The sequence below is a fragment of the Orycteropus afer genome, unplaced genomic scaffold (assembly GCF_000298275.1).
Source record: "Orycteropus afer afer isolate SDZICR_OR568_19922 unplaced genomic scaffold, OryAfe1.0 scaffold00590, whole genome shotgun sequence".
Taxonomy (NCBI): Eukaryota; Metazoa; Chordata; class Mammalia; order Tubulidentata; family Orycteropodidae; genus Orycteropus; species Orycteropus afer.
The window spans coordinates 141,462-153,030 of NW_006922177.1; positions in this window are offsets into that span (position 1 = coordinate 141,462).

The following is an 11,569-nucleotide window of genomic DNA, read 5'->3' on the forward strand; positions in this document are numbered from 1 at the left end:
TGACCCAAACTATGATAATTTCAGTAGCCTCCTAGTAATATGACAACTGGACAATGAATAAGGAAGACTGAAGAAGAATTGTTGTTGTTGTTGTTATGAGACCCGACTCATAGCGACCCCTCCTTGGGTTTCTGAGGCAGTATCACTACGGAAGTAGGATTGCCCAACCTTCCTTCCGAGGAGTGGCTGGAATTAATGCATGTGAATTGTGGTGTTGGTGAAGAATATTGAAAGCACAATGAACTGGGAAGGAGGAAATCATCATACCAATAACCCACAAGTTTGATCACTCTTCCAACTTAAACTCTGAGTAAGTACATAAAGAAGGTACAAATAATGATCTACTAAAGAGAAGATAAACTATTAGATTGAGTGAAGGAGGAGAAATAGAGCAGATTAAACTGGGAAAAATAAATGAACCTGCCTAGCTGCAGAGACGGAGATGGACAGAAGTCATCAGAAATACAAAAGGGGTCAAGGCAGAGAGAAGGAGGGGAAAAAAATCACTGAACCCACAGACACTAGGGACTCAGAATAGCCACACTGGGAGTTTTTCTAGGCAATCTCAGGCTCTGAGTGATTATTATACTCTTACTAGAAAATGGATCAGGACATCCCTTGGCTTGGGTTGCTGCCAAGTGCAGAAAGGAGTGAAGGAAAGGGAGAAACTCCTTCTGAGTTAGGCATAGCCCGGGAGCAGGTGCACAGCAGTGGGCTCAGGTTCAAATCTTCCATGACCCCTCTTAGCACAGAATGGACCAGGGAACTGAATTTTTGCAGTTTATTGACCCAAGCAGAAAGTGGTGGACCTCTATCCACTGGGGCATCTGTTGGTTTTGAACCATGGTTCTTTGATTGACAGAAGTATGTTATCATCAGTAGATGTCTCAGAAGGACACAGACTACCCTGCCCATACCTGAATCACTGACTGAGTTATCTCACCCCAAATGCAGAAAACTACTTTTAACTTTCTATCCTGGGGCTCTCTTCTGGCACCTGTTTTTCTTTTTTTTTTCTTCCTTTGTTTCCCTGACTCATCCAATAGGAGGAACACAATAAACATCCACCAGACAACTAGAGATATTATACTGCACACCTCACCCAATAGACAAGTAACACCAATAACTCCTATGCCACAGGACCAATGTCAGATGGTGGACAACCCCTGCTCTTCCCAACTCCAAATCCTCTCCACGATGAACAGAGACCTGCACCTACATCACCACCAGTGATTCCACCAACACAAAGAGAGCTGGAGAGTGACCCTGTACAGCTGAGTTAATAACCAAAGTGGTACACCTATTCTACACTTTCAGATATAGTAAAATATAAAATCAGGGTGAAACAAATCAATACACAGCTAACCATAAAGGACAACTTCAAAATCTCTAGGAAACAACAGAGAACCTCAAATCAAATGAACAAATAAAAAATAATAAACAGGACAAGAAAATAGAAATAAAAGACTAGGCTAAAGAATTATCTATCAAGGAAGAAGGATAAACAATAAACTATCTGAGAAGGAATTCAGAAGGTATATTTATAAGACTCTCCAAGAGCTCAAGGAAACCATAAACAAAAGCAATGAGAAGACAGACAGTACCCTGGAAGAATTCAGGAAAATCACTCAAGAACATAATAACAAGATAAATACACAATAAGAACTCATATAAAAACAGCAATTAGAAATCTAGAAGATGAACACTAAAATTATGGAGACAGATAACACAGCCTAGAACTGGCTGAAGAACACATTTCCCAACTAGAAGACAAATCCCTTGATGCCAGCCTGTATGAAGAAAACTCAGAAAAAAGATTGAAGAGAAATGAAGAGAACCTAAGAGTTATATGGGATGGCATGAAAAGAAATAACATGCCTGATTGGAATACCAGAACACGAGGAGAGGAAAAAAAAAAAAAAAACACTAAGAAAATTGTTGAATATTCACTAACAGAACATTTTCCCCCATATCATGAAGGAAGAAAAGATATCAATCCAACAAGCTTAATGAACCCCATAAAGGATAGATCCCAAGAGAAAGTCACCAAGACATATCATAATCAAGCTCTCCAAAACCAAAACCAAAGACAAAGAAATAATCTTTCTTTGAGCAGCTCAGGAAAAACAAAATGTCACCTAAAATGAACAATCAGCAAAACTTTGATTTCTCAGCAGAAACCATGCAGGCAAGAAAGCAATGGGATGGCACATATAAAACCTTGAAGGAAAAGAATTGCCAACCAAGAATTATATATCCAGCCAAATTATCCCTCAAATATGAGGGTGAAATCAAGACATTCTCAGACAAACAGAAATTAAGGGAATTTGTGAAAACCCAAGCAACCCTATGAGAAATGCTAAAGGGAGTCCTTTAAATAGAGAACACACAATAGAGAGCAACAAATTAAATTCAAGACATTTGACACTACCACTTAGAAAGCAAACCAGAAATGGATGCTCAAAATAACCTCATAAAATAATGTACACAGAGAAACAAGGGAATCAATCTATAGATGACACCAGCAACAAAGCAAATAGAAGGAATACATTTTTAATTACAGAACTTCCAAATGGAGAGAAAGACAGGGTAATGCCTTTATAGAACAGAATGTTCCAAACTTAGGGAGATAAAAATTTACTTCAGGGTAACCACAAAGAAAATCAATAATACTCCTAAGCAAACTCAGAAGGAAGAAAAACATGTGGGCTTAGTAAGCACAAAACCAACAATACTCAAGAAAAGAGAAGAAACATTTGATAACAAAATGAACTCAGCACAGAAAGATATTTGGAACAAGGAAATCACCAGCAACACAACAAAAAACACAATAGAATGACAGCAATAAATTCATACCTATCACTAATTACGTTCAATGTGAATTAACTAAATGCACCAGTCAAAGGAAAGAGAGAGGCAGATTGGACGAGAAAAGAAGGCCCATTGATATGCTGCCTACAAGAGACCAACCTTAGACACAATGCCAAAAACAAATTAAAAATTAAGGGGTGGAAAAAATATACCAAGCTAATGGCAACTAAAAAAGAGCAGCAGTGGCAATATTAATTTCTGATAAAATAGACTTCAAGGTGAAAAACAGCATAAGGGACAAAGAAGGACACTCTATGATGCTAAAAGGGTCAATTGACTAAGAAGACATTACCATAATAAATATCTATGCATCCAGTGAAAGAGCTCCAAAATACATAAAGCAAATGTTAACTGAATTGAAAGGAAAAATAGACAACTATACAATAGTAATAGGAGATTTTAACCCACTACATTCAAGGAGGGACACAACAACTAGAAAAAAAAACTCAGCCAAGATACAGAAGAACTCAACAACACAATCAACCAACTTGGCCTCATATAGAGAGCACTCTACCCAATGAAAGCACAGTACATATTCTTCTCCAATGTACATGGATCATTCTCCAGAATAGACCATATGTTAGAATAAAAAACAAGCCTCAATAAATTCAAAACCATTGGAATACTGCAAAGCATCTTCTTGGATCAAAATGCTATAAAATTAGGAACCAATATAGGAAGATCAAGGAAAAATAACAAATATGTGGAAACTGAATAATACACTGTTCAAAGACTACTTGCTAACAGAAGAAATAAAATGTGAAATAAAAAAAGTTCCTAGAAACAAATGATAATGAAGATACAATTTACCAGAACCTTTGGAACACAGCAAAGCAGTACTCAGAAGTTGATTTACAGTAATAAATGCACACACTAAAAAAGAGGAAAGACTCTCAGTCCAATAGTAAACAAGATGTACATGTAGACCACTCAACCCAGAGCGACACACCCACATAGTCTATGGAAATGCCTCCCTTGGAGCAATCAACCACAGGGCACCAGAGTGGCAACATTTGTGTGGAGCAAATGCAGGACACTCAGGAGTGCATAACTATGAGGCACATGGTGGGGGAGGGTTACTGGTCAGGGAGGAGAGGAGACTGGGTTAGGGGTGGGGATGTTAAATGAGGGAAAAAAAAGAAAGAAAAAAGAGGAAAGAATAAAAATCAACACTTTAACTCAATAACTCCACCAATTAGAAAAAGAGCAACAAAAGAAACCTACAGTATCCAGAAGTAAGGAAATAATAAAGATGAGAGCAGAAATACATGAAGCAGAAAGAAAACAAAAATAGAGAAAATCAACAAAACCAGAAACTGGTTCTTCAAAAAGATTAACAAAATTGGCAAACTACTGGCAAATTTAACAAAAGAAAAGAAAGAGATGATGAAAATAACATGAAAAATAAATAAAAAGGGTGACATCAAAACAGAATCAACTAAAATAAAAAAAGATAATAACAATATTATGAAGAATTGTACCCCAACAGATTGTTGTTGCTGTTGTTATTTGCCGTCGAGTCAGACCCGACTCATAGTGACCCCTCTTTGGGTTTCCAAGGCAATATCACTATGGAAGTAGAGTGCCCCATCTTCCTTCCGAGGAGTGGCTGGTGGGTTTGAACTGCCAGCCTTCTGGTTAGCTGTCAAGTGCCTTAGGCACTATGCTACCGGAGCTCACCTAAAAGAGATGGACAAGTTTCTAAACACATAAGACTTACCCAAACTATTCCAGAGATAGAGGAACAGACCCATAACAAAAAAATAAATTGGGCAGGTCATAAAAAATCTTCCCACAAAAAAAGTCATGGCCCAGACACCTTCACTGGAGAAGAGTTAACACCTATACTACCCAACCTATTCCAGAACATAGGAAAAGATGGAATACTCTCAAATTCATTCTATGAAGTAAGCATAACACTGACAGCAAAACCAGGAAAAGGCACTGCTAAAAAGGAAAACTACAGACAATTATCCCTTATGAAAATACATGCAAAAATTTTCAACAAAATCCTAGCCAACAGAATCCAACAATATATCAAAAAAATAATGCATCATGACCAAGTGGGATTCATACCAGGTATGCAAGGATGGTTCAACATCAGAAAAACAATCAATGTAATCCACCACATAAAACAAAAGAAACCATATAATCACATCAATTGATGCATAAAAGCCATACAATAAAACCCAAGACACATTCCTGTTCAACACTCTCAGCAAAATAGGGATAGAAGGGAAAAGCCTCAACATAATAAAAGGCATATACACAAAGCCAACAGCCAACATTATTGTTAATGGAGAAAGACTCAAAGTGCTCTGGTGGGACTATGCCACCAGAACTCCTAAGAAAGTACAAGGAATTTCTTATACAAGAAACTACAAGGGATTTATATTAATGGAAGAACATGTCTTGTTCATGGATAGGAGGACTGAATATTGTGAAAATGTCAAAATTATTGAAAGCAACCTACACATTCAGTGCAATGGGAACCAGAAAAGAATACCCTCTATCACCACTTCTTTTTAACATTGTATTAGAAGTCCTTGCCAGAGAAACAAGGCAAGAAAAAGAATTAAAAGGCATCTAAATTTCCAAAGAGGAGGTAAAGCTATCTCTATTTGAAGATGACATGATCCTATACATAGACAACTGTGGTAGTTAAGTTTGTGTGTCAATTTGGCTAGGCCTGGTTGAGTGGCTGGGCAGCTGGATGTAGTATTCCCCATGATGAGACTGGTAATCAACTCCGTGGTGGAATCTACTGTGAGCAGCTGAGTAGCTCCCTTTGGGATGTGGTCTGCTTCCTGAATATAAGCAGAAGCCTTGAGGAATGGTCTCTAGCTTATGGTATGCTCGGACCCTGCATGTAGCCATCTTGTTATTCAGCAGCCTGCCATGCTCTGTCAACCTTGGGACTTACAATGGACTTAAACTAATGGCCTGTTGTGTGGTTTAGTAACATTGGGACTGTGCCTTTTTACTTGTCAACCTTGGGCTTGTCAGTCTCAGCAGCCAGCAGCTGCCAGAGTGAAGAAACACCTCTAGCTCCAGTGGACCAGGAGCAGGAGGCAGAGCTGAACCCAAAGTTTGAGGGGCTTTAACTCAGCCCCTAGAGCCTGGCACTTTGAACTTGGACTTCTAGCCTCCCGAACTGTAAGAGAATAAACTCCTCTTTGTTAAGGCCATCCCATTTGTGGTATATTCTTGTCAGAGTGGCACTAGGTAACCAGAACAAAAACCCAAGAGACTCAGCAAAAAATTACTGAAACTAGTAGACAGATTCAGAAAAGTAGCAGGATACAAGATCAACATACAAAAATTAGTTGGATTCCTCTATGTCAATGAAAAGTCCTCTAAAAAGGAAATAAGGAAAACAACACCAATTACAATAGCTACCAAACATATGAAATATTTAGGAAAAATCTTAACAGAGACACAAAAGATCTATACAAAGAAAACTATGAAACACTAGGACAAGAACTCAAAAAAACTGCCATCAATTCAATTTGACTCATAGCGACCTCCTTGGGTTTCTTAGGTATCTCTATGGAAGTAGATTGCCCAATCTTTCTTCTGAGGAGTGGCTGGTAGATTTGAATTGCCAGCCTTCTGGTTAGCAGTCAAATGCTTTATGTGCTGTGCCACCAGAGCTCCTAAGAAACTACAGGGAGTTTCTTGTACAAGGAGTTTCTTGTGCAAGGAGCTGCAAGGGATCTACATAAATAGAAGAACATGCCTTGTTCATGGATAGGAAGACTGAATATTGTGAAAATGTCAATATTACCCAAAGCATTCTATACATTGAATGCCATCCTGGTCCAGAATCCATCAACATTTTTTAAGGAGATGGAAAAACCAGTCACTAATTTCATATGGAAAGAAAAGAGACCTTGGATAAGCAAAGCACTGCTGAAGAAGGGAAACAGAGTAGGAGGTCTCACACTTCCAGACCTCAAAACCTACTACATAGCCACAGTAATGAAAGTAGCAAGGTACTGGCATAATGAGAAACAGAACAATGGAGCATAATTGAAAACCCAGAAATAGACCCATCCATCTATGGACAACTGATCTTTGACAAATCACCAAAGCTCATTAAATGGGGGGAGAGACAGCTTCTTTAACAAATGGTGCTGGCAAAATTGGATATCCACTTGCAGAGAAATGATAGAACACCCATACCTCACCCCATACACAAAAACAAACTCAAGTAGGATCAAAGATTTAAATTTACCCAAAACTATAAAGCTCATCAAAGATAAATTAGGGGCAAATCTAGGGGCCTAATCTATGGCATAAATAGACTATCAAGCACAACTCAAAATGCACAGGCTATTGAAGAGAAACTAGGTACTTGGGACCTTTTGAAAATTAAAGTCTTACATGAATTGAAAGACTTCTCCAAAAGAATAAAAAGAGAACCTACAGATTGGGAAAACAAATTGGCTGTGACATATCTGACAAGGGACTTATCTCCAATATTTAACACAAACTTCAACACTTCAACACCAAAAAGACAATCCAATTCAAAAATGGGCAAGGGACATGAGCAGACACTTCACTAAAGATCGTATACTGGTGGCCAATGAACACATGAAGGAATACTCAAGATCATTAACCATTGGAGAGATGCCAAACAAAACAACAATGAGATATCATCTCACCCCAGCAATAATAGCAAAGTTCAACAAGATAGAAAATAACAAATGCTGGGGAGGTCACAGAGAGACTGGAACTCTCATACACTTCTGGTGGGACTGCAAAATGGTACAACCATTATGGAAAATGGCATGGCATTTCGTTAAAAAAAAAAAATGGAATATATAAATACCATTTGATCCAACAATTCCATTACTAGGAATATATCCTAAAGAGGTGAGCAACAGGACATGAACAGACATATGCACTCCCATGTTCATTGCAGCACAATTCACTACAGCAAAGATTTGGAAACAGTCTAAATGTCAATCAACAGATGAATGGATAGCCAAACTATGGTATATTCATACAACAGAATACTATGCAACACTGGAGGACATTATGCTAAGTGAAATAATTCAATTGCAGAAGGACAAATATTGTAGGAGCCCATTATTGTAAAAAGTTTACTTAGGGAAGTTTTACTTAAGGAAGGAAATTCACTTTGTTGTTTATTGGGTATGGGAGGAAAGAGGAGGAAAAATTTTGGACTAGTTGTGCATCATATGTTGATTTGGGTGAGAAGAGAATGGTATCGAAAGGGTCTGTGATAACGTTGGGGAAAGAAACGACACCAAAACATGCACCATAAATTACGGACAGCAGAGGCAAATACTAGTACACGCACAATACTGCATTACAACTAACACCAAACACCAGGCAGTCTACGAGTAAATGTACAGACAGGTGAGAAGACCAGGTGGGAGTAGATGAACAGGAATATACCCTAGATCAAAAATAGATTTGGTGAAAATAATGTTACAAATGCACTTGTACTACAAAATTAGCCCCATATATCACAGAAGCAACAGAAGACAGAGTTGGAGTAACTTCTCAGAGATAATCAAGTATCTTGAGAGAGAAAATCACCAGGCCTGCCAACTTGAGACTGTAGTCACAGGGGACATCATGCTAAATTAGCACAACATAGTACATAAAAATCTTGTTCCACAACCTACTTTGGTGAGTGCGACTGGGGTCTGAAAAGCTTTTGAGTGGCCATCTAAGATGCAGCTATTGGTGTCCTCTCATCTGAATCAAAGAAGAGTGAAGAAAATCAAAGGCATCTGAAAACAATTTGTCCAAGGATAAGATGGCCCACAAAGACCTCAGATCTCATGACCCTGAGACCAGAAGAACTAGATGGTGCTCAGCTACCAATGTCAACCATTCAGAAAGGGATCAAAACTAGAAATCTTGAGTAGAGTGGGAGGAAAAATGTGGAACAAAATCAAAACCACAAAAATGACTAGAAGTACTAGTCGGATAGAGTCTGGTGGAACCCATGAGACTATGGCCCTTGGTTACCCTTCAGGCCTAGAAATGGACTCACTCCCATGGATTGGCTCTCTGCCCAACAGTAGAACAACATACATGCAGAACACCTACCCCAGGTGATGCACTCACCTACTCTAGGGAGATGAACCCCTTACAGCAATCAGCCATGAGACACCAGAGGGGCAGTATTCACATACAGGGAAAGCTGGACAGACAGGAATGCATAGTTAAGAAGGGCTCAGGGAAGCGGTAGTCACTGGGACGGGAGGGGAGTAAAGTTTATCATGGTCGGGGATGGTAACTGGGGTTGAAAGCAAATGTGCATGAACTGTTCAATGTAAAGCAAACTTGCTTTGTAAATTTGCACCCAAAGCACAATAAAATTTAAAAAGAAAGAAAGAAAGTACCAGAGACTGCTATAAGAATAAACAAACCTGTCTTAGAGGAAGTTCAGCCTGAATGCTCCTTAGAAGTAAGAATGGTCAGACTTTGTCTCTCATACTTTGGTCAATTTATCAGAATGGACTGGTCCCTGGAGAAGGATATCATGCTGGACAAAACAGAGAATCGGTTAAAAAGGGGAAACCCTTCAATGAGATGGATTGGCACAGTGGCTACAATAATGGGCTCAAACCTGGCAATGATTTTGAGGATCACGCAGGACCAGATGGTGTTTTCTGCTGTACATAGGGTCACTATGAGTAAAAACCAATTTGATGACAACTATCAACAATCCATCATGAACATTGGTGGAGAAATTCTAAACAAAACTTTAGCCAGCAGAATCCTACATCATTTCAAAAAAGAAATTATACATCATGAACAGTTGGGATTCATACCAGGTATGCAAGGAAGGTTCAGCATTAGAAGAACAATGAACATAATCATAACATAAATAAAACAAAGGAAAAACACACACATGATCAAATGCATTGATGCAGAAAAGGCATCTGACAAAATCCAATATCCATTCTTGATAAAAATGCTCAGCAAAATAGGCATAGAAGGAAAATTCCTCAACATAATTAAGCACATATAAACAAAGCCAGTGCCTAATATTTTTTTTTCTCAACAGAGAGAGACAAAAATATTGCCCTTGCAAACAATACCTAGACAAGAATGCCTTTTATCACCACTTCCATTCGATGTTGCATTGGAAGTCCAAGACAGAGAAATAAGGCATGAAAGGAAAATAAAATGCATACAAATTGACAAAATAGCAGTAAAACTATTTTTATTTGCAGATGATATGATCCTATACATAGAAATTTTGAGATATGCAACTTCTAGTAAGACAAAGTGGCTCTTGCCTGGGTGACTTCCCTGATTCATTTCTCTCCACTAGTTGTAACCCCCAACTAGTTCACTCAACTTCACACTTTGTACTCTCTGTGGTGCTGCCTCCACATCCACTCCGCCACTGCTTTCACCACTGCAGCCATGATCTCCTTTACACACACCCAGAAAATTGTAATGGGATTAACAGGATTTGGTGTTTTTCCTGTTCTTTGGAATGATTCTCTTTTTTGGACAAAACACTAACTGGCTACTGGAAATGTTTCATTTGTGGCTAGCTTGACTTTTGTAATTGGTTTAGAAAGAACATTCATATTCTTCCAAAAGAATGGAATGAAAGCTACAGGATTTTTCCTGGGTGGTATATTTGTAGTCCTTGTTGGTTGGTCTTTGATAGGCATAATCTTCAAAATACATGGGTTCTTTATTTTGTTTAGGAGCTTTTTCTCTGTGGTGTTTTGCTTTATTAGAAGAGTGCCAGTCCTTGGATCCCTCTTGAATTTGCATCATTTGTAGATAAAGTTAGGAGCTCTGATAGCGTAGTGCCTAAGGCACTTGACTGTTAACCAGAAGGCTGGTGGTTAAACCCACCAGCTACTCCACGGAAGGAAGGTTGGGCAATCTACTTCCGTAGTGATACTGCCTCAGAAACCCAAACCCCAGAAGGGGTTTCTATGAGTCGGGTCCAACTTGTCGGGACATAACAACAGCATCACTTCAGTAGATAAAGTTGGAGAAAGCAACAACATGGTATAATAGCAAGTGAAGTGAAGGCTCATTTAAAATATTGTATTATTTATAAAATCATTTAATGAATATTCAGTACAAAATTAAACTACATGAAATAGTTTGTAATGCTTTTCACAGAAGTTTAAAACATATAGCCTACAAATTACCAAAAGCAATTAGCATAGAATCAAAACAAGTTTGTAATCAAGTGAGCTAAGGAGTCAGCAAATGAACTGAAGGAAATGAGATCTATGTTACAATCCATATTGACACTCTTGAAGGGTATTTTTATTGTTTTCCCACAATGTGTGAAACACAGCCATCCTTAAAGAATGATGATGCCTGTTCCTTTTCTTTTTATTCTGAATGTGCCGGAGCACCCATAGACACTACTTTTTAGAAATGTCCACTTCAGTGGCAATATTTATTACAGTTGCACTGACTCTCTGAAAATAATGCGTGATTATGTTATTATAACATATGAAAACCAAGGAAAAAAACAGTTTTGATATACAAATCACTTTTTTTTTTTAATGTGGTTAAAACAAAATTTTTAAGATTTCAAGAGGAGGGATGTATGGGAAGAGTCTGTCACTACCATGATAACATTAGGAAAAAGGAGGACACTGAATTGTGCACATAAGAGATAGACGACAGATGGCTAATACCAACCCAGTGTGCTCACAATACTGCA